This window comes from Takifugu flavidus, chromosome 14, assembly GCF_003711565.1.
Source record: "Takifugu flavidus isolate HTHZ2018 chromosome 14, ASM371156v2, whole genome shotgun sequence".
NCBI lineage: Eukaryota > Metazoa > Chordata > Actinopteri > Tetraodontiformes > Tetraodontidae > Takifugu > Takifugu flavidus.
In genome coordinates, this window is record NC_079533.1 from 2,310,899 (window position 1) to 2,334,704 (window position 23,806).

The following is a 23,806-nucleotide window of genomic DNA, read 5'->3' on the forward strand; positions in this document are numbered from 1 at the left end:
AACGCAGTGAAATCTTGCAGTGACAGTCCAACCACTCACGGCGGCGGGCTAAAGGAGCCCGTAGCCTACGCTGGGGGGGGACCGCAGAGGGGCGAGCTTTCATCTGTGAGGTTCCTCACCTTAAATCATTGATTTCAGCTCCCTTTTTATACCACAAATCTTATTCCAGTGTGCAGATGAGATGGCAGAGATCAAACATCAGTTCAGAAAGGGAAAGAAAGGCAGATGTTTTTGCTCCAGATACAAAAAGAAAGGATAACAGCCAAGCTGAGGAAGAGAAGGAGGTTTCATACCCATCGTACAGCTGGCGTTGACTTCAGGCTGAACCAAACTTGGATTAATCTTTGTATTTTTCACTAAAACGTTCCCTCCACTGTGACCTGGACCTCCTTGGTCATGTCGCATCGTGGGAGAGCGTCCCGCAGCTCAATAGGGAGGCGTGTGACATGTGAACGGAGCTTTTAAGCACAGTCCACACTGATTCACAGCAGCCTGCACCTTCAACATCAGGCATAATTACCTTTGCTCCCCAAGTCTGCAAAGATCTACCACTCTTATGAGACATTACTGGGACGAGTGAGCGGCGTTCGCAAGCATAAACGGGGGCTGCTTGGTGCAAAGTGACCTTTAAAATCCCTCCACCTCAGCAGTGGGCTGACTCTTGAACTGGCATGGCTCCTTTTACACCTTTTTAAGATAGCAAAATCTTTGTGCCTGTTAATTGCTACACATGTAGAACATTTGGTTTGGTCTAAAGGGTTAAAATCTTTTCTTAACATAAAATGAGGACAAAGAAATATTCGTCCAAATACTTTCTTGATTCTGTTTGCCTAAGTGGCCACACATTGAGCCATGTCCTCATGGATGGGGAAGGAAAGGCTGAGAGAAAGACTGAGAAAGTAAAGGAGGCCTGTCATCACATGACAGGAAGCACTTTCCCACCTGACGGGGGAGTGCGTGCTGCTGTGTGCAGCAGCGAGTGTGAAAATGAAACGTTACAGAGACATCCAGCAGAGCAAAATGAGCCGTCGCTCAGATGAATCCGCCGCTCTCAACACCGGCGTTGAAAGTTTTCAGCTTCGAACTGCAAGAGACGTGACAGGATGGCGGAGTTGGGAGGTCGCTGTGCTGAAAGCGCCGCGGCGTTTGCGTCCCGGTCGTTTGCACTCATCTAAATCGTTTACCGTCATATGAACGCGTGAAGCGTCTGCACAGCTGCTCGGACTAATGGATGGATTTAGCTCACAGGAGTGAAAAGACACGTTTACTCCAGAAGTGCTGACAGGAGCTCTGCTCACCATCGCCCCCAAGAGGGTGCAAATGCTCTACAGCCTGTCCAGGGGTGGTCCGGGTCACCATCCATCCATCCATCCATCCATCCATCATCCATCCATCCATCCATCCATCCATCCATCCATCCATCCATCCATCCATCCATCCATCCATCATCCACCCATCATCCATCCATCCATCCATCATCATCCATCCATCCATCCTTCCATCCATCCATCCATCCATCATCCATCCATCCATCCATCCATCCAGCATCCATCCATCCATCCATCATCCATCCATCCACCTATCATCCACCCACCCATCCATCATCCACCCATCCATCATCCACCCATCCATCCATCCACCCAGCCATCATCCACCCATCCATCCATCCATCATCCATCCATCATCCATCCATGCATCCATCCACCCATCATCCATCCAGCCATCCATCCAGCCAGCATCCATCCATCCATCCTCCATCCATCCATCCATCCATCCATCCATCCATCCATCCATCCATCCATCCTTCCATCCATCCATCCATCCATCCATCATCCATCCATGGATCTTTCCTTCCATCCTTCCATCCTTCCATCCATCCATCCATCCATCCATCCACCCATCCATCATCCATCCATCCATCCATCCATCCATCCATCCATCCATCCATCCATCCATCCATCCATCCATCCATCCATCCATCCATCCATCCAATGATGCTGACTCCAACACAACTAATACAATCTGTCTCACAATTCAAACAATACTGTAATGACCACATATAATGAAACACACTAGTCGAGGGTTTGTGTGCGTGTGGTTACCGGATGATGTATTTGGGAGAGTGTGTCAGAATGGTGTGGGAGATGGTGATTTCCCACTAAGCCGTCACACTTTTACAGAATTGTCCTCATAATTAAAGGCTCTCTGTCTCGTGTTGATTCCCTCCCAGTGCTGGTACGGACTCAGGTTAATTGGCTGTTAAACTGGGCAGAGCTGCGGAAGGTAAATATGACAAATAATTAGTGTTTTCAGTATTTTCAGCAGTGGCAGAAACATGAAAGCTACACCAGGTCTCGTGCAGCGTGATGTCTGGATCAAATATAACAAACTCCCCATCTTCCTTTTCTAATTAGAGCCTTGTAAATCTGCCAAAAACTCATTTCATTACAAAGACCAAAGAAAGAAGATGAGTGACCACCACGTCCACTCCCATAAAATCAGGTTTTCTCTGTGAACACAAACACTAGCCACGGACAGGAAGCAGCCCATAATGGACCAAAGCCTAATGGAACCCTTCATCACTTCTTTACTTTCGCACAGTCGGTTGAACTTGATTTTCTTTTATATCCGTCCTCATTTTTTACACTAGCTCGGTGAGTGATGACGCTGAAAATAAAAATAAGAGTTCTTTCTTCCACCCCTTTATCCAAGTTCACACCACATTTTATCGGCTTCTTCCTGGTCCCTTTACCATCCACCCACATACGTCGTGGTTTTGTTCAATATCACAATCACAGACAGATGAAACCCTGCTGTCAATAGCATCACGCTATCTTTGCACGTCAAGAAATGGATGAGTGAAGGTGAGTTAGTCCCCTTGAACAATGAGAGTCATGAAGAGAAATTAGATCTATTAAAGATGGCTCCTGAATCTCCTGTTGTTGTTTTGGCCGTCACAAAGCCAATGTATCTCCGCCCTCTCAGTATCTCCTGATTGATGTTTATTGTGTCACCTACAGCTCGTCCAAACTCAATTTGTCCTTTTTCCTGAAATGAGCTTTGTGGAATAACACATCTGATAATGAAAATAACCCCCGAACGCTCGAGTTGACGGCGAGCATAACGAGGGAGATCATCAACATATTATTGTTTACCTAAAATTGGAGGCTTTGTGGGTATTCGGGGCTAAAGGTCGCGGAGATGTGCAGCAAATAAACAAGCTTGGTTCCAACATTGCCAGGTAAAATGACCTTGCTGGTCAGAAAAGCCTTAATTAACTAAGAGCTGAATAAATTAAGGTGGAGTGGAAGAAGTTGAAAAAGAGCCTCCGCACAGTATCAGCAGCATTTGAAAATGGAAATCAGCGCACAAACTGTGCACGTACACCTGTGAAAGGATTCAGCATGAACGGTCTCTTAGGTTTTAACGATGCAAAAATGAAAGGGAATCACAGATCAGAAGCTGGCAGTAAAGCCAAATTTACCAATGATTTTATGGAACTCATCAGTCGTTTTTTTGTCATATTTGAGCTTTTAATTTCCGGATAAAGTCTTTGGAAGAATGATGCAGTTGTGCTACTGCCTGAGAGGGCTGCTTGTTACCTGGACACACCTGTGGGGTAAGTTCCTGGGGGTTTTCCAGCTGCGAATGTTTGCAGCTCAAACACGGGAGACGAGGGCTGACGGCCTAAATCCGCCGATATTGGATGTACTGCAAACACAGATTCATAAATGAGTGAGTGGAGCGGATCCGTCAGCCGGCAAACCTGGAATCTCACGTCTTTGGGAAATGAATAAATATCTTCTATTTGCTCTTTTAAATTACAAGAGATGAGAGAAAGATAGAACCTCACATGAGTGTCTGATGATGATAATTGTTCATTTTCACCCAAGTTCCACTTTCCCCATGTCTATTAGAGCACTGGCAGATTAGTTCCCTTTTTCTATCTGAAAATACGGTCAGTAGAAGGCATTGGCAAATGAAAAACACTCCATTAGCACCCATTTTAATAAGGTGATTAATCAGCCCCGCTCAGAAGTACACACACAGATTCAAATGGGAATCGTGGGTAGTTATGAATATGGTTGTGAAGAGAGCGGAAAAGGAAGCAGTTGTTACTGATTGCATTCCGTGACGGACAGAATGGCTCTTAAATGCAAAATTAATTTGAGTCTTGTTCTTGGTGGCACCAATCAGTCAGACAGGAACCCTGGCGCAGCTGGGAGTGCATACAGACACGCAAACCGCTCCTAGTCAGCACCATCAATAATAGCTGATTAAACGGGGGGATAAGGTTACCGGCGTATCGAGTGTCACTGAAGTGAAGCCTGGCCTCCACACAGCGCCGCTAACAGGGTGTAATTGTTTACAGTCATTGCAAGTTCTTATCTTAAGCTGTAAACCTGACTTATTTTGGCAGAAGGCAACAGTCAATACACTTATAAATTGAAATGCAATCTGAGTTTGCTCAGCGAAGAGAGTCAACATGGAGTTTAATTAGCTTATCTGTACAGTTCGAAGCCGTCGCACTTCATGTAAAGTTGCCCAGTTCCGTCCGTCTGTCCGGAGGAAATGGACAGCCGTTTGGCAACGGCTGCAACAGCTAGCGGGCTAAACCAAGCAAATCTGTCAGCGCGAGGGTAGATTCCTGCAAACACCTGAAACGTCTTTGGCTGAATCTCTGTTTGCACCTCTGTTGAGACGGCAGCTGCACCCCTCGCTGAAGTGGATGATACAATTACACCAGGACCCTCAGGAAGCTATTCTGATGAAGCACTTTGGAATTACTGTATTGCGTTTGTAATTAAGTCTGGGAATACACAACAAGCGTTTGATGATTCGGTAGCAACATATTATTTTATCTGGTGCGGCTTCGATAAATTTCCGCTCTGCCTCCCATATGTTTTCAGTGGTTGCTCAAAGAGAGGAAACAAGGACACAAAACATTTGCATTTTTATATGTTTCCTAGCTATTTGTGTATTGTCTCTGGGCTCATAATCCAGTGGTGTTAGTGATCAATTATAACCAAGCTGAGCACCACTCATATTCACAAATTGCATTTTATTGCAGACTCATTATTCAGAACAAGCACAGTAACATGTGATTAATTGCCGTCTTCTAATTAGTCTCGCTGCTTTGGATGATTTTATCTCCAAGAATACTTATCACACTTCCATATTGCTCCTTCCTCCATCTGCCGCCTGAATCAGGCACACACATTAAAGCGCACACTCAAAATTCTCTTGGAAAAAAAAGACTTGCCATCAGCAGCAGGGAGATCAGTTCCTTGCTTGCAAGTGGGTTCAGTGCTGATTGAAGAGGCGCATTTTAAATCTGGAGTCGTAAATTTACCCCGATACTCCTCCGTGTGCCATAAAACACGAGGTGAGCCTCTTTAGGCCTCCAAATGTTCCTCTTTAAAGTTAACCACAGCTCAGCAGAGGTGAAGCCAGCCGATTCGTGGCAGGTGAGTCCTTCACTCGTCTTTGCACCGAGACAGTAAGAAAAACCCGCTGCCGTGTTTGGATCCCTCCCAAACTCCCTTTATAATCCCTCCCAAACTCCCCTTATAATCCTTCCCAAACTTCTTTACACCACCATGTTGGTCCTGTGAGCAGAAATGAATCTATCCATCATTTGGCTTCCATTCTCAAATGGCGTCCGTCCGTCCCTCATTGCTGGTTGAGGCTACTTTATACGGCAATAAAAAAGGAATTCTAATTATTTTATGAAATGTTAAATGCTCTTAAAGTAAGAAGCAGAAGGTTTCTTAGTCAGAAAGTGGTTTAGCAGAGCCTTCCTGGCCTTGATGGGGCCCTGGCTCTGTTGTTGCTTCCAACCACCTCTTTTGTCCTGGAAGGACAGCAGCTCATCTGGTCTGGCAGTGAAATTGGTTTACAGGAAAGATTTCCACCATTCAACCACATTCCAGGGTTGTGTTTTGTGAAAAACAGCTGCAGACGTCACTGTCACACACTTTTTGGTTCTTTTTTCCATTCTATCATTTCTAAGGAGGAAAAAAAAGCTGTTGCATTTTTAAGATTACATTTTAAGCAAATGAGCATTAAGTAACCTGGAATGACACACACACCCACCCACACACACACATACACACAGAAGTTTGGAATATCTGGTGAAATGAGTTACTCGGCAGTGAGTTTCTGGGGCCGTCTACACTAATGAGGGCGTCTATATCTCTAATCTCTTTCATCAACATTTCTCCCATAAGTTGCTTTTATAGCAGAGAGAACTCAAATCAGAAGCCAGATCCTGTGTCAGTTCCAGTTTCCAGTGTGGTCTACGATATGAAGGAAAAGCGAGTTTGTTTGAATCCATGCTTGCTGTCTTCTTTTTTTTTCTTTTTCCTTTTTTTTGGCCGCGTGTTTATCCAGTGAACCCAGCAGGAGGGCTGAACCACATCAGGGTGCTTCTGACAGTAACACTTTTCAAAGAACAGAAAATGTGGCAACCAGTTCTCTGTATGTCTGACCCTGTAGCTGAGTTGCCAACGGAAACGAGCTAGATTGAAAGATTTCTACTACCTGGTATTTTCCTTCTCTTCTGAGCTGCTCTGTTTAAACAGTTAACATTTCCTTATGTACATTATTAGTGTTTTATTTGGACTCATAGCATTATTTGAAATGAGGAAGTGAGCTAATCTCTGGCTTCCTATAGTTTGACAACAACGACCCATGAGGGCATAGGCGGTGGTTTGAAAGAGCCCGGTCCAGGAGTGGATCCCGGAGTGGTGCCGTCTGCATGACACCACATGAAGGGCCTTTTCTCTTCCAGCAGTCCGCCTCCTGAGGACAAAACAAGTCCTTGGCCTTTAGTTTTGTGAAGCTCTGCAAGGTTTTCTCCTTTGAATGACTGCGCAGTGATCTGGATAAAGTGGAGATGAATCAAACATTTCCCAGAGCCAGTCGTCTGTGACACGGCCACCCTCCCCAGTCGCTCCTTTGGGGCCTGTTGAGTGAAGTGTACATTAAAGGTATCAGCTGTTCTGCTGCTCTGAGAGTTTTGGCTGCTCTAGTTTCTCAAGGAACCTAACTCTAACCCTTGAAGTCACGGAGAATAATTGCAACAAAAACAAAAGTACCTAAAACAACACCCTAAACAAACACGGAGAGAAGCTAAAACTTGATATTTCACTGCATATCTGCACGGAAATTCCAATTTAGAAATGTATCCATTTTGGGGTTGAGGTTCTATGTAATTTAAGTGGGTTATTTGCAATTTCTGTAATGCAGAAAGGCAAAGAAATGTTGAGGGCAGCTGGCTGCAGAGGGCAAAACGTGCATCCAGAAGCAATCACTCATTTCCGTTTACTGTAGTGCTGCTGTGAGGAGCTCTGGCAATAAGCAAAGCATAAATCCTGATTGGAATCTCTTCGATTGCAACTGAATGACCCTTTAAACAACCACCCCGGGTGCCACTGTGACTCCGTTGGGGCAGTCTATCATCTTGAGGATCCTGCTTTTCAATCCCTGTTAACAGGAAGCCAAATTCTCGCAGCAAATTATTTCAGAGCCTCAACAGTTCATTGAACTCCACATAGATACAGAGTGCTGGGAGCTACACAACATCAAGAGCAGGCTTGGAGCTTTCATCAAGAACTCAGCGAGAATGAAGACTCTGGAGTCTAACTGAAATCCTCCAGCCTCCCGATTGTGATACTCTGTCCTCTCTTCTTCTTCATGAGAACCCCTCAGTCAGATCACAAGTACTGATGCGGCTAATATTTCAAAAGTGGAACAGCCCTCTTTGCTTCCACTTCCTGTCGGTATTGGCGTTGCAATGTGCAGGTAATAAATTATTTTAGTGGAGCTTACAAGGCCGTGACTGCGGGCTGTGTTGCCTTTACTGTGGCATGGGAGCGTCAGAAATGCCAATGCCGAGAGTGTGGATGTTAAACTGTACCTTCTGCCATAATGCCTTGACCAAATATTGCAAATGGTGCCACGTCAGCATTGAAACTAGTGTAACTGTAATGTATTTATTTTTTGCTGCCAGCCTCCTCACTATGATAAATAGTCTGTGATCATTTCGATGCCCTACGTTCCTGAAGGCAGCACGAAAAAGGGGCGGTCTCACATCAGGGCCAAAGTCTTGAAAACTTGAAAAAGTCCAACTTGAAAGTTGAGAAAATATATGAAACTGAAACAGAACTCTGCCTGCTTGTATTTCAACATCAACAGCTTCAGTCTCAAACGTTAGTTTTTGATTTAATTGTGTTTTTGTTCAAACCTTTTGGCCCTGATTTGGCTCCGTCTTCCTGGCGCCAACAGCCAGTCAGATATTGATCATCATGATCTCCTAAAGCCTATTCCAATGTTCTTTGGATTAGATGAACACAGTCAACCTTCAAAGAGCGGCATGATGGAAGCTAAAGGGACTGAACTACCTGAAGAAAACAGGATTATTATTATGGAAGGAGACGCCCTTGTAATGTTATATTATCACCGCCTCCACACGTTCAGTGTGTTTAACACGCTACAATAAATTGTTCGTTTAACAGGGGCGGCTTTATCTCAGCTGATACCAAGGACGCTGGTTTGATTGTGCCCCATGAGCACTTGAGCAAGACCCTGAACCCAGAATAGCCCTGTGTCTTACTGTGCGGCTGTGCGTGAATGGTTATTCCTGAATTCCTTCTGCCGGGGTTTAAAGGCCAATGTGCACTTTTAGTGTAAAGTGTGGTCAAAGATGATTGCGAAATGGTAAATGGACTGTATTTATAGCCATTTTCTCCCCGTCACTACCTTCTAGTATGGTGGGTGTGACCCAATCAGACATGTGATAAGTGGCTTTGTCCCACCGTCCTCGAGCCAGAACAGCACCTTTTTTTTAAAAATTTAGTTAGATTGAATTTAAAAAACAAATTAAGTAAATTACACATCAGTTGATTTACTTTTATTAGTGGATTTTTTTTTATTATTGCACATTGTGGAATTCATATTTCAGTAAAAGTGGCATTAAATAATCGTTTGATCAAATAAATGAATACAAAGATGGTTCCAAATGTCTTTGAAGTTTCCTTTTATTTCTGAAGGACAAAATCCTGAAAGGATGTTTCACACACTCATAAAAGAGTTGTGCCACTTGACTCTGCAAAGTCTCTTTTACATGAGTTCATCCGATGCACATTCAGGCTTTTTAAAGAACATTTCCATGCCAACATCTGCCCACAGCTCTTTGATACAATAGCTTGTCATATTTGCACTAAACAAAGTGTCTATTTCTCAAAAGGACATTTTAAGTTCCAGACTAATAGACGGGGTTTTGCTGGCCTGCCGGAGGTTGTGGCATTATTTGTGTGTTAATTTACAAACTCATTCCTGCACATGCCTAAAAGAGCTCATTAATAGCAGAATCGTGGCTTGATTAAATAAAGCAGTGTTTTTTTTCTAAGTAAAGATTGTTTTTTTCCATCTATATTATTAAAATGGGGATTGTGCAGGTGAGTTGAGGCTCGAGGGAAGAACTCAGCCATGTACTGAGCTCTGAGGGAAGTTTCTGAAAAAGCTCTGGTTGCCTAGCAGTAAAGTGGCCAACTGGAGATGATAGATGCGAAAAAATCTCAGATAGGAATTGAATTCGTGCTAATGCTGTTGTCTCTAGCACGCTCCATTATGCACAGGCGGCTCCGGCTGATAGCAGCACTACAATGGTGTCCTGGCAGCCGTGGGAGATTATATTCTATTAGTTTTCATGGTTTATCGAGATTGCCTCTGAATGCATCAAGGTGGCTTAATTCAGAGTCCAAGAGCACAAAACGTGCAACATTGTCGCATCTTCTCCGGCGCCATTCGGTCTTTTGTTTTAATGCCCAAGCCGCCGTGTATAACCAACATGCCTGCTGATGATATAGAACCTGCAGGTTGTTGTTCATTTTTCTCTGTCATAACTTCCAAATGCTTTATACAGAGTGGATAGCATGCTGCTCATGCGCCCATTTTTGTCTGCTGCGCAAGCACACATTGATCTATGCGTACCTCTTAATAACAAACAACAACGGCACAACAAAGGCACTATTATGGTTGATGCAAAAGCACAGTCTGCAGCTCAGCTATGGTATGGATTGGTTTTGGATAGATTCTCATTTCCATTCTCCAGTTGCTTCAGTAGTTTGACAAATAAATAAAGAGATGGTTGATATTTTTTTCTCCTTTGGGTAATTTGAACTTGCTTGTGTCCTTTTTACCGCTGCCTGCCAGGCTTGTGTTTTATCTATCTATCTATCTATCTATCTATCTATCTATCATCTATCTATCTATCTATCTATCTATCTATCTATCTATCTATCTCTATCTATCTATCTATCTATCTATCTATCTATCTATCTATCTATCTATCTATCTATCTATCTATCTATCTATCTATCTATCTATCCCGTGTTATTCAGATCTCAGCTCTAATGCCAACATTAGAGCTCATTTCTTCTTCTTTTGTTCTGTTCTGTTCATCTCTCTCGGCTCTCAAAGTACTTATTCACTCATTCAGAGATATTTTTACTGAATGTTTTTCACTAAGATGCATCTATAAGACAATTCATGTTCATGCATGAATGATATGAAGCGATGTTGTTCTGCTCACTGCCAAATGCTGATCAAGCTGAAAAAGTCTTCAAATGTAAAAATAGTCATTTCCGTTCTCAAAAGTTTGACGTCTATCAGCGTTCTTTTGTATATTTAGAGTTAAAGAACAAGTTGTTATGTTCTTTAAAGTCATTTCCCACTCTTCTCCATAAAACTAGCTAAATATCAGAAATATTTCCTGACCACATTCGTATTGATTTTCCTTTGGAACAGAAACCGTGGCCTGTTTAACATCAGTGAGAGGAAATCCTCTCCTCCCAGGATCTAATCGGCTCCTCGGGGGACATAAATTTGGCACTGTTTTATTCGAGGGATCACATTATTTAAATGAGTCATGATTTAGCTGATGATCAGCGGTTATTCAAACACATATATTATCATAGCGTTAACGTCGCTCCTGCTTCACGCCCAGGCTGTTGTCGAGGAGCAGAGGGGAGATTTATTTACCCCCTGAGCTGAAGCCTGGCTCACATCATACGGGTTTCAACAACAGGGTGAAGAGCCACTCTGGACACACTCTTCTCCACCAGTCATGGTCTTAATTAATTTTCTAGCATAGCAGGAACATTGTTGCCAGTGCAGCACGCAACAGCCGAACCTCTGCAGCTCTACTGAACTCATGTGAGCTTTATTTATTCAGCATCGGTTGCCATCAACATGGTCTGCAGGTGCTTTATGGAAACCCAGAGAATGATCCCCAAACAAGCAACAACAGCACGGAAAAACTCCCCTTTAACAGGAGAAAAGCTTGAGCAGAACCAGGATCATATGGGGAGCTAGGCTGGGTAAGGAGGAAGGAGGGGAGGGAGTAAGGAGGGTAAGGAGGGTAGGGAGAAAGGAGGGTAGGGAGGAAGGAGAGGAAGGAGGGTAGGGAGGAAGGAAGGAGAGGAAGGAGGGTAGGGAGGAAGGAGGGTAAGGAGGAAGGAGAGGAAGGAGAGAGGAAGGAGGGTAGGGAGAAAGGAGGGTTGGGAGGAAGGGGAGGAAGGAGGAAGGAGGAAGGAGGGGGTAAGGAGGTTAGGAGGACGGAGGGTAGGGAGGATGGAGAGGAAGGAGGGTTAGGGAGGAAGGAGGGGGAAGGAGAGGAAGGAGGGTAGGGAGGAAGGAGGGTAATGAGTTAGGGAGGAAGGAGGAAGGAAGGAGGGTAGGGAGGAGGAAGGAGAAGGAAGGAGGGTAGGGAGGAGGAGGGTAAGGAGGTTAGGGAGGAAGGAGGGTAAGGAAGTTAGGGAGGAAGTTGGGTAAGGAGGAAGGGTAGGAAGGAGGGTAGGGAGGATGGAGAGGAAGGAGGGTAGGGAGGAAAGAGGGTAGGAAGGAAGAAGGGTAAGGAGGAAGGAGAGGAAAAGGGGTTAGCGAGGAAGAGGGCAGGGAGGAAGGAAGGTAACAAGGAAGAAGATGAAGGAGAGTAGGGATGAAGGAGGAAGGAGAGGAAGGAGAGTAGGGAGGAAGGAGGGTAACAAGGAAGGAGAGGAAGGAGGGTAGGAAGGAAGGAGAGGAAGGAGAGTAGGGAGGAAGGAAGGTAACGAGGAAGGATGGTAAGGAGGAAGAAAGGTAAGGAGAGGAAGGAGAGTAGGGAGGAAGGAGGGTAGGGTGGAAGGAGGGTAATGAGGAAGAAGAGGAAGGAGGGTAGGGAGGAAGGAGGGTTAGGAGGGTAGGAAAGAAGAAGGGTAAGGAGGAAGGAGAGGGAGGAGGGTAGGTATGAAGGAGGGTAAGGAGGGTAAGGAGGAAGGAGAGGAAGGAGGGTATGGAGGAAGGAGAGTAGGGAGGTAGGAGAGTAGGGAGGAAGGAGGGTAAGTAGGAATGAGGGTAAGGAGGGTAGGGAGGAAGGAGGGTTAGGAGGAAGAAGAGGAAGGAGGCTAGGGAGAAAGGAGGGTAAGGAGGGTAGGGAGAAAGGAGGGTAAGGAGGAAGAAGAGGAAGGAGGGTAGGGAGAAAGGAGGGTAAGGAGGAAGGAGGTGAAGGGAGGAAGGGCAGGAGAGGTGGAGAGGAACAGGCACATACGTCAAACATGCAAATCCTGCCTCAGCACTTCTTCCCTCCGCTCTTGACAATCAGACAGCAACACGTCTCCTAATCTCTAATCTCTGATCTGGACCCCCTCCAGGATAGCAGATGTTCTTTATCTTGAGGCTCCTCCGCCCCGGTCGGAACAACTGTCGTGTTTTCTGTCAACATTAAATAAAACACAGACGGCCGCGTGCGCGTGCACCGCTAACACGTTTTAAACAGCTTCCAATTAACCAAAGCAGCAATGACAAAAGAGTGTGAAGTGTGGACCTGACCTCATCAGCTCTTCTCTTCAAACTGGAACACATATCTGTGGAAAGAGCCGAGAACTGGTGACCCTCGGCCGCCCCATCATGAGGGGATGGACGAGCACATCGTTTGAGCGCTGAGCGAAATGAGATATGGGGAATTTGGAGGCCCGCTGGAGCACTGAGCTCTCTAACAGCTCATGTCATGATGCCCTGAGTCATTTTTTAGGAGAGTTTCTATTGTAGAAATGAATATCGTCTAGTGGAAAATAACACTGAACACAAGCACACAAGCATTTGGAGAACGGTCCCAATAAGAGGGAACATCCAGCGAGTGATAGACAGAAATGCCTCATTGCTGTGAGGTCAGACTGGTTCAGAAAGGCAACAGTAGCTCCACTGGTTCCAACCAAGGACTGAAGAACACCATGTGTGAAGGACCAACACGTGGAACCTTGAAGGAGATGGGCTACAGCAGCAGGAGACCACACCAGGGCCACTCCTGCTAGCTAACAACAGGGAAGTGAGGCTACTTGTGGCCCAGGGGAGATATGTTCTTGGCCCACTTGGGCCCCTCAGGACCAGTTGAGCATCGTTTAAACTCTGCAGCCCACCTGAGTATTGTTGCTGACCATGTCCATCCCTTTAGGACCACGGTGGACCATCTTCTGGTGCTGCCTCCAACAGGATCATGCACCAGGTCACAAAGGTCATCTCAGACCTGTTTGTGGAACACAACGATGAGCTCACTGTACTCCAGTGGCCTCCACAGTTCCCAGAACTCCACCAATAGACCCAACCCAATCTCACCTCAGATGTGCAGCATATTTGTGGAAAAATGGAGTCCAAATATGTTTGAGATCATACAAATGAAAATAGGAAACCTCATTCGATTTACTGCCTGTGTCAGGCCGGTTTATGTTGGTGTGAAGCAGCTGCTCCATTTGGCTTTAGGAGAAAATTCTTTCTTCTCCTTTTCTTATTTTCCAGTGCTTGTCGGTGCGTGTGTGTGTGTTTGTGTGTGTGTGTGTGTGTGTAACAAAAAGAGATGCATTACTGAAATGATAGCAGATGGTTGCCTGCAGAATATCTGGGCAGAAAAGGTTAAAAAAAAGAGGAAGAACCACAAAACAATCATTGTTTAACCAAGCTGAGGAACGGATGCGGTATTGATCCAAGGTGCATCATTCAGGATGACCCGGACGCTGCGGACCAAAGCCACGACTCAGACGGCTTCTGCCAAAACAACACAAATAAATGGATTCTTCCTCACACTCTCGGTCCGGGAGCCCCCCCGGCTGGTTCCTCCCCCTCACGGGTCTCCATTACCCGCACTGACACACAGCTGGATGGATGTCCTGGTTTCCCTGTTTCCTGGCTGGAGGAAGCTGCCATGATCCGACACTCGCGTTCTATGTTTCTTAAATTGCTGTTGCCACAAACAGGATTAAACCGCTCTGTGGTCACCACATAGAAAAACACCCTTTTTTTACAGTCGCCCCACAATTTGAACATCACCATCACTTGTCTTCACTGGAGTTCCGCCTACAGATGCCCACAACCCTCCTCTGGAGATGTTTGGGGACCTTTTCTGCTGCTTTGGCTCCCGCCCACAGTTCCAGGAGCCGCCTGGCAACGATGTTGGTGAATAGCTGCAACAGAAGGTGCGTTACGCTGCTGTTGCATCTGGGCCGGTGTTTCTGAGGTGGCGGGAAACATCTGCGCTGCTCCGCTCCTCTCCGCGACCCCTCCTCAAATCTCCGTCTCGATCCGATTGATTTACTGCAGAAACGCTCCTTCTATTCTGATGTTTCTCCTGGTTTGAGGACGGACGCGAGAGTTTTGAGCTCATGTTTAACGAGGTCATCAAAGCAAACGGAGAGGGAGCGTGCAGAACACAAGCTGTCACTTCATTCTACCACACAAACGTTCACGCCGACCAACTAACAACGTCCACACTGCGATTCTTTTTCCATTACTGCTGCGCACCGATGATAAAACGCTGCGCGCTATCTCATACATCCACACTTAGATTTATATGAATTACAAGCTCGTATCTTTATCTTGTCGCATAGGGGAGCTCACTATGGCACCATCTGATAAGTCAAATGTATCGAGATAAGCTTCACTTCTCTTCCTCTTATTTATAGGCCACTCCGAGCTGAGGTAAGAAACTACTTTCATTCCAGTAAGCTGGCGCCTGCAGCCTGACCTCCGGATGCGCTCGCTCCTCGTAGAGGCGTGCGGCGCTCTGCAGACTCGGGGTTGAAAAGCGAACCATGTTTACAACTGGCGCTCGGATTCAATTGCACAGCGCTTAGCATGAGAAGGTAATTAAAACTCCGGCACTCGTAGCGCTAGCATTTTCTAGATTGAAGCACAATGCGGGATAGTCAATCTCTTTTATAGACCTTCAGAATATTTATGACGCTGGCTCTTTACATGAAGCTTTTCAGTTCCATTATACTAACAAGCACGGTCCGTCCGCAGCTCCGTGCACACGGGCGCCAGTGGAATTCATTTCTCCAGGCCCCCAAACAGCGTGAGAATGAGGCGTGAACCAACAGATGCACCCTGTCCTCTTTGAAAGGGAGTTGAACACCGTTCTATTTGTGAGTTGGGCCCAGAAAAATGTGCTGAAAGACTGGACACCCGGTTAATGTCTGCTCCTTAATGCAGAAGCTCCTCTTTGCTCAGGCTTTTTAGTTGACAAGGAGCAAAAGCTGGATGGAAGGTGAGGTTGTAGAAGTGTCCGGAATGGCGGCACGGCAGCCTCATCGCTCCCCATCACAAGCCGAACTCTGCTGCTCGTCTCCTGCTGCCTTTCCACCGGAGAGATGGTGTTAAAACGTTTACTTTGGCGTATTTACTCCCAGTAATCTCTGCATTTCCTCAAATACCAATAAGCCTTTCTCTTAATGTCACAACTGCATTTCTGCATCTGCTGCTCGCTGCTTAATTAACCTATAAAAGACAAGGAGCTAAAGGGAGGAGTGAGCTAATCCTGGGAGACAGGGAGCAGCCTCACAACCCTTGTGAATTGGCTGTGTGACATAAGGACACGAGCGAGAGATAATCTCCACGCTGATGCGCCGCGTTGAAGATTAGACTCTCAAATCCCGAGAGACTGAAATCGGGGTGATTTGGGACTCGGCGCCGTGCTGCTCCAACTCATTTCATCTTACAGGATAACATGACCGGAGCTTCACATCGTGGGGTTGTTGCTGGTTTGAGCCTCCTAAATTAAAGTTAAACTTCTCTTCTTGGATTTGACTCGTTCGGAGGTTCGAACCCTCGTGAAAATTAGCAAGTGCAGAGACGCAGCCCTGGCACCGGCGCGGTGAGTAGGACCCCCCCCCCCCCCCCGCCCGAGCCAGCGCGAGTGCTGTTTGAGAGACTCAGGGGTGCTGTTGTTCCAGATTATTAAGCTGCTTCAAAGGTAACCCACCTGAGTCGCTGGAATCGGTATTTGCCAACTTCTGCCGCGGGTTTAACTCAGACACAGCTGTCAGCTGATGCGAGGAGGAAGCTGTCCTGATTTGAGAACAAAGCTCCTCGTCATATTGGTATTTTCAGACGGTTCCCGGGGTATTTTTGTCTTTCTTCTGCAAAAGAAACGGCCCCAGATGCTCGATTAGCCATCTGCCCAGCGCCGCGACGCCCCGCTCGTGCCGTCTACTTCTCCAGTAGTTGTGCTCCTCCAGCTATTTGATTCTTCCACTTAACATTTAGGTGTGGCCAGCGCACGACTGCACCGTGAACAGAGATTCAGCCATCAAACGTGATCGCTTCGCTTGCCTTTAAGGATGTATAGGGCTGTTGATTAAGATGTGGTGAATAAGAAAAGACTCTGAGCACTTTTCTATCATCATCTGGGCCTTTTGTGAGCTTTTCTTTGACTGCCAGCATACTGAGGACTTTGAAAGTATTGAATTTTTTTTTTCTTTGTCAGAGCACCTTCTGTCGATAGTACGTTGTACAACCGTCATCACACACTCTTTGAGTGGATGTGTAGAAGACAAGAGAATGTTTAATCGGACAGTCTTGAGCTCAGGTAGATTGTTTTTGCAGCTCTACTGACCTCTAGTGGAAGGTAGACTACACTGCAGTCAAGCGTGTATTACAACAACAGGAATGTTGATGGAGGTTGAGAGGACAACTAAAAAACAACTTGGGTGTATGTGTGTGTGTGTGTGTGTGCGTGTGTGTGTGTGTGTGGGGGGGGGGCATGACTCATTGTTCATGCCAATATCTGTGTGCTCTTTCAAATTCTCTTTTAATTTGTCTCCCCCATCTAAATCTGAGCATGCCTGAACGCTCGGGCTTTATTACGTGAGGCCAAATCACAGCATCGTGACCTTTGAGAGCGACTCTTCTGTAGCGCGCAGCAAATAAGAAGCACTGACTGGTGCATTTTTATGGAGTTCACCCAATTTAGAGAGATGGGGGAAAGGCATCGCAAAGCCACATTTTATCAGAGGTTTTGTATATTTTGATTATATTTGAATATTTTAGACAAGACTGAATAATTTCTGGCATTTAAATCAAACTACGGCAGGACAGAACTCGCAAAAGCAGAGCCAAGTGGGTCATTTTCTCACACGTGCCTCGCCCACAGTGAAGGAAAAACATGAGTAACATAGAAGGTTGCTTTGTCATCAAAGACTCCTTCCTTTTTTAACTTTACCAAGATCAAAGGTCAGAATCCCTCTGGAATCCAGAGCATCACCAAAATTGAATCAGCTCTTCCTTGGCCCATCGAAATTTCCTTAAAATTTCATTAAAGTAGATTTATGAAGTTAGTTTAGCAACCGATAGACAAACACAACGCCCGCCAGCGGTCGCGTAACCTCCTCGGCGGGGGCAATATCTCAATTATCTCAATTCTCCAGGCGACTTCTGTTAATATTTTAAAGGGCTGCACAGCGGTTGCAGTAAGGCTGTGGGTTCCATCGTGGCTCAGGCCTTTGCATGTTGCCTCGGTGGTGGGATGTTCCTCCCACAGACCCAGAATGGTGGATGAGACACTGAAGGGGGGGGGGTCATTGATTCGCTACCCTGAATATTAATGAGGTGATGTTACCTTTAAAGACTTCTGCTTTGACATAACGAACACACAATTTCAAATAGGCTTAAAGCACATTTCACCGGAAAATCGATGCAGGTTACTGTGCAGAACAATGTCTTCATAATCAGCTCTTGTTGTTTGTAGCCTAGCAACAGCCCAGAGAGAGAAGGGAGGAGAGGGTTGGTGGAGTCTTTCTCCCACACACTCTCAGCAGTCACTGCCTCTCTAATTTGACAGAGTTTAATTGTATATTTGTGCCGTAATGATGCGTTCATGGGCCTGAGGGTGAGCAAAAACAAACGGGAGCACTTCACTTCCTGTTCAGAAGGAAGTTGACTTTTCATGGAACGCGAGGTGCGAAATCACTCCTCTGCCTGATTTTCCTGGCAAAGTTGATGAAGTTGATGTTAAATGAACAAAGTCACTCTTTCGTTCGGCGATCGAGCGACAGCGAAGCTTTTGGTGTTTGCAGCTAATTTAAGCCAGATCTTTGTTGCATAATTGATTAGCATCATCAGTCAAATGTGTCCCGCTGTGAAGAGCGTCTTCGTCAGTGTCCCGGGACGACCTGACAGTGACCCTCTGAAGGAAGGGCGGTTTGCTGTGCTGAGGAATCCCATCATGCTCTGCTGGGGGCCCGTTTATCTGCTGACAGTGGTGACATCAACAGCGCTACGGCTTCCTGCTAGCTGAAGCAGGCCTCGTTTTCGACAGGTGCCTTTTTACCTGTTTGATTTGGATTGGATAAGATTATAATCCCATCCCAGCTGCCACATGTAACCGACGTCTAATCTCATTTTCTGCAGGGAAAAGCCTATTTTCTCTGCCGCCACATCTCCGCTTGATTCTGTTAAAATGTATTGCTAATGCGCCTCGCGGTATTCTCACGACACAGCACTAACGTGGTTACTGAGCCGCAGCGCGGGCTTCGATCTCCGCACATATTGCGCGGAAGGCAGCCGCGTTCCTCTTGAAATAACTCTTCACCGGAATAGCTGAGGAGGGAGCCGACGGAAGCAGCCGCAGCTGTTTGTGGATGTGAGCAGACGTTCGGCTGAGCAGCTGTAGCGAGGAAGAGCGAAGCCAGGCGGACCGCGAAGCCATCCGTCCTTTTCCTGATCTCAGCACTTGTGCACAAAAGAGTTTGTTCATAAATACGGTGGCATTTCAAAGTGGCTGTGCGCTCGTGGAGATCCCAGATGTGTCCGTATCAGCCGGCAAATACCAGGAAGTTGGAACATTTAGCATAATTTTCTTGATTTAACAATGATTCTCACCTGTTCTGCACAAAAACAAAAAGAACGCAGCTCCGTAGCAGCTTCCTGTGTCTGTGTGACATCAAAATTACAAGGCAAGAATACAGCTCAGTCGGCAGCTACCCTTGAGCAAGGCAGCGAACCCTCAGACGCTGGCTAGGACCTGCCTCCAGCCATATACAGGGTCAGTTTCACTGTGATCCTCCTGTGTAGAGAGGAGAGCTCTTCTCACACATGCTTCCATTCCCTCAGAGACATAAAGAGGTTTTCACTGCAGCCTCTGATGCAAAAGAAGCTTTGTGGCCATTGAATAAAATGCGGGACTCACCGAGCAGGTCAGAAAACTGCCCAGTCACGCGTCCACCAAGGAGCTTCTGCTACTTCATTCCCCTCGACCGCCAGCTGACACCGGGAGCCATCAAAAGGTGCCGGATAGTGTGAAATTGAAGTAAAAGGAAGCAACAGCGGGGACTTTTTTTTTGATGCTTAGAATATGAGCTGAAAACATTCCAGTGACCGCCCTGAGAGCTTCACCCAGGTAGGGCGGAAGTTATTGAATGGAAGCATTCAAATGGAGAAGCTTTGCTGTCCAAACTCCAGAAAAGCACTTCTGCATTTGCCATTTCTTATTCACAGTCGAGTCTCTTTTCAAACTTGGGAGTGTCTGTTTATTAAGATATTAAGTGAACCACCTCCCCCCAGGCCACGGTTCTCTGTAGAATTTTATGCTAATAAAAGCTATTTGTCTTTCCTCACCCAACAAAAGATGTTGACGGTGAACGCAGGGGAGAGCGTGAACCTATTCTTTTATTCATAGTGTGCATGTGGGTTCGACTGCACTCTCGTGCCCTGCAGCTATCTGACATCTCCCAATAAATACTGCTTTCCTAACTCTAGTTATCGCATGATGAAGACAGACAGGCATACGCTCATTACACAGACGGGCCTGGCTGAGTCTGCTGGTCTCTCTTATCGCCTGTCGGATGCTGACTTTGATGGAACGCGTTCATTCCATGCAAAAACTGCAAGAAAGTGGAGAGAAAGCCGTCTGGCGGCGCTGGAGATGCTTCACAAGGAGAGCAACAGCGACCTCTTCAGTCTGCTTTACGCTACTACACGTTTAGCGTTTATCTCGCCGTGTCGGGGCCTGGACTGAGGAGCGGAGGGTTTTCGGTTCAAACCCCAGTGCGGGCAAACCTTGGAAGGCGTTCTGGTAGCAGTGGGAGATGCCAGGACACCTAGAGCGCCACCGAACTGCCCTTGAGCAAGGGTCGGAGTTGCTCAAGGGCAGGGATGTGCACGTTTTGAATGTCAAACATAAGCACCTTTAATGGTGTCTGAGACCTGCATAAGGCCCTAAACCTCCCAAACTATGTGGTTTTGTTCCCTGCACATTTATATACCATCTACTGTTATATTGCTGCGCACGTGAATGATGCGTCTGCGGCTCACCGCCTTTAAGAATAGCAAACGACGAAAAAGAAAAGTGCCTTGATGGATTTCTGTTGCAGCGTGGGGACGCGTTCACATCCATTTTCGCTCGCTAAATTACCTGCGTTCTCATGCGTGGAGCCGGAGCCTGAACAAAGAGCTCATGGTTATGAAGACAGAGTGTCCCCCATTGTGGGACACTTTAGGAAGTTTCTAATGCTGCATCGTTTCGAGAAAACTTTCTTTTATTCGTTTACCTTTGTATATATGTGCATATATATCGAGTGAAACACCTCGCCAGCATTTAATCAGCACCTCATGAAGCCACCAAGGTTTTTCCGGTTGTAACAAACCCACTTTTATTGTTCAGGCCAGGTTAGCACCCTGTAGCCTTTAGCCCATGTTGGTCCTGGCTCATGTCCGGTTCAGACAGGGTTCAGGGTTCATGGTTAACAGGAGCGCTGCTGGTGCAGATCTCTGCAAGCATGTTAGCGCTTTAAGTCCCCTGAAGACAAGTGAAGCACAAACAAATATATATATATATATGTATACGTATATATAAAAAAATTGGAAATCCAAATAGATTTTTCTTCTCTACAACTATTATTAGTTTCCTGTAACGGCGGCTCTACAATTTCCTGCTGGTCAACAAGGACCTTGGTGAATTCTAGATGCATGTAAATATAAATAAATAAATAAATAAATAAATAAGAATGAGAGAGAGAGAGATAAATAAAGAAAGAAAGAAAGAAAGAAGAAAGAAAGAAAGAAAGAAAGAAAGAAAGAAAGAAAGAAAGAAAGATTACTTTTTAAACCTTAACAAGGATCTGCTTTTTGTCTTTAAGTCGATAAAGATTCCCTCTAAAAAGATGAGCGGCCCCTCTGGGAGCCGGGTTCTTTTCATCTCTAAGTCCCAGGCTCAACCCTCCCACCAGAGACCACCTCTCCTCCACACCTGAACCCACTCATTCTCTGCAGGTCCAGTTCATTAGAGCTCGTTATACGCGCCAGACAACGAAGGACCGAGTAACACGGCCCGCTACTCTTCCAAGGCTAATCTTCATCAGGATTCTCCCCCACCTCTCCTCTTCCTTTGTCAGTGCGCCTGTGTGTGGCGCTTGGCTCCGAACTGACACCCACCCTGGGCTGAAATGGAACAGGAATTAACTAAGGTTCCGTATTATCAGCCGTCGTGCCAAAGGTGCGTGTGAGTCAATCGGCCCTGAGGAAAGCGACTTAATAACAGCCTCATTAAGAGTGGAGTCCATTGCTGATAAGCGTCCCTCTGAGAGGTGCTAATTAAAAGCTAAGGGGCTGCCGGAGTGGACAAATTGGACAAAGTGAATGAAACAAACTTTCCTCGCCACGTGCGTCGAGCTGCTTTGCACCAGTTTCCTTGGACTGGTCAGATTTCAACACAACTTGGTTCTTGCAAGTTAAATCAGCCCAGGAAGCTGGCGCCGGCGTGCTCCTTCCAGCTCCAGTGTGTCTGTCCACATGGTGGCAGGAGAGCTCTACAGTGTGCACGGCCCTCTGCAGCAGGACATTCACCCCGTCTCTGACCAAGTAGCTCTGGCGGCGGCGCCCACGCACAGAAATGCGTCACGTGGCGCCTGGAAGATTAGATTCATGAAGATCCCCAGAGCAGCGGACAGCGGTTTGGACTAAACTTGGCTCATGGGAGTGAAAGTACAATAAAAATACATGTATATTGTAGTTTTTTTTAAAAAGAAAATCTGACTTTATGGTCATTTTATGTGTCAAAAATTAAGAGGCAGCATTGGCTTTAACCCCACAGACACAAAGATCACGTGTCTCCTGCTTGTTTGCAGTTAGATCTCCTCCGTCTGGTTCGTTCACCCACCTCTGACTCTAGGATTGACCACAAGGTGGCGCTTTGGGTCTTCTGAATAGAAAAACTCACCCATTTCCAACCATTTCCCTCTCACAAGCCTAATCTCCACTAAATAAAAGGTAATTCATTATGTTTTGTAGTCCATCATCTGGGTGAGGCCTTATTTGGGCTACTGCTGCAGTTGCATGGAGGTTATGACTTTGGCTAGCTGTAATGCTCTTCATGAAACGAGCAGCACACGCATTCCAGATGTAACGACCGCAGCATTTACTTCGAGCTGGGCTCCGCACCGCGGAAGCCTTTTCATCATGCCTCAGTGCCCATTTAAGCCACAACAAGCTGGCACCAGCATTGAATGCGAGTTTTCCACATCTCCTTCTGTTGCTGTTGTGACAATTCAAAGTGATTATTTTGCGCCCCCTATTTACAGCTCAACTCGTTGGGTCTTGCAGGGAGACGCTTTTTTTGAAATGGCTTTCATTCTTGAGAAAAGGAGAGAGTAACGCGGGGCAATCTCGCGCCTCTTGGCCCACGTGCGCGTGTCTGGGAGGTGTGTTGGGAAATGTCTGGGCAGGCAGAGTCTCGGGTTGGGCGCTGTCGATGATGGCGAGAGCGAGGACACGCAAACATACAGAAGGCACTCCTCCTCTGGGACCATCGATTTAATGACAACAGCCGGTGGCCTTAATCAATGGCGCACAGTGAAAGGTGCATTATGAGGAAACTAAGACGGACAATCAAGGATCAAAAGGTCCCTGATGGAACGCCGCAGTGTCTGAACTCCTGTGTTCCCCCCCATCATCAGTAGCCATCCAATCACTTGGTTATTCACCTGTGGATCTTTGCGTCCGTATCTAAACACCACGTTGGACAGGACTTTAAAGTAGGGGGACGTCTACAGTGTTAATGACTTTGTTGTCGCCATGGGAACCAATGTGCTGTTGTGACAGCCGTGATTGATCTTTTCCTTTGGCTATGTTGTTCTGCACTTTTCTTTCATTTCCTGCTTCTTTGGCGGCTGTGTCCTGGGTGGTAGAGGCGTCCTGCTGGGGGAGAGGTTGTGGGTTTGATCTCTGGCCCTCACTTGCTGTCTAAACGTCAACATCAACCATGAAGTGGAAGTTATTCACACTGGGCTGGTCGAGCCTTCTCCATCCACAACTAGCATTAGCATACTGCCGTCCCATTTGCTTTCCCACGCACGTTAAAGAACCAGAAGTCACACAGGTGTGACACCTGACAGCCCTTATATTGTAAAGAAGACCTGTATGCCTGCAGACTTTTGACTTAATGGTCTTATTTGGAGTCCCACACAGTTGAAGCCAGGTCAGCTGCTGCCTTCATGAGGCA

The 23,806-nt window shown here is 46.3% G+C and overlaps 1 protein-coding gene and 1 long non-coding RNA gene across 3 annotated transcripts in view; one reads left to right on the forward strand and one right to left on the reverse strand.

The window, feature by feature from the left end:
- ntm (neurotrimin) overlaps window positions 1-23,806 on the forward strand; it is a 221,928-nt gene that overhangs the window by 104,197 nt on the left and 93,925 nt on the right. The gene's annotated exons all lie outside the window — the stretch shown is intronic.
- Window positions 1,877-13,122, reverse strand: LOC130537342 (uncharacterized). Of its 2 annotated transcripts, none has more exons than XR_008953604.1 (3): window positions 12,874-13,122; window positions 3,603-3,711; window positions 1,877-2,274 (listed from the first exon to the last, which is right to left on the reverse strand). It is a non-coding gene; the product is annotated as an uncharacterized LOC130537342 (long non-coding RNA). The 2 variants fall into 2 exon arrangements; XR_008953603.1 differs by having other exon boundaries at window positions 3,613-3,711; window positions 12,874-13,117.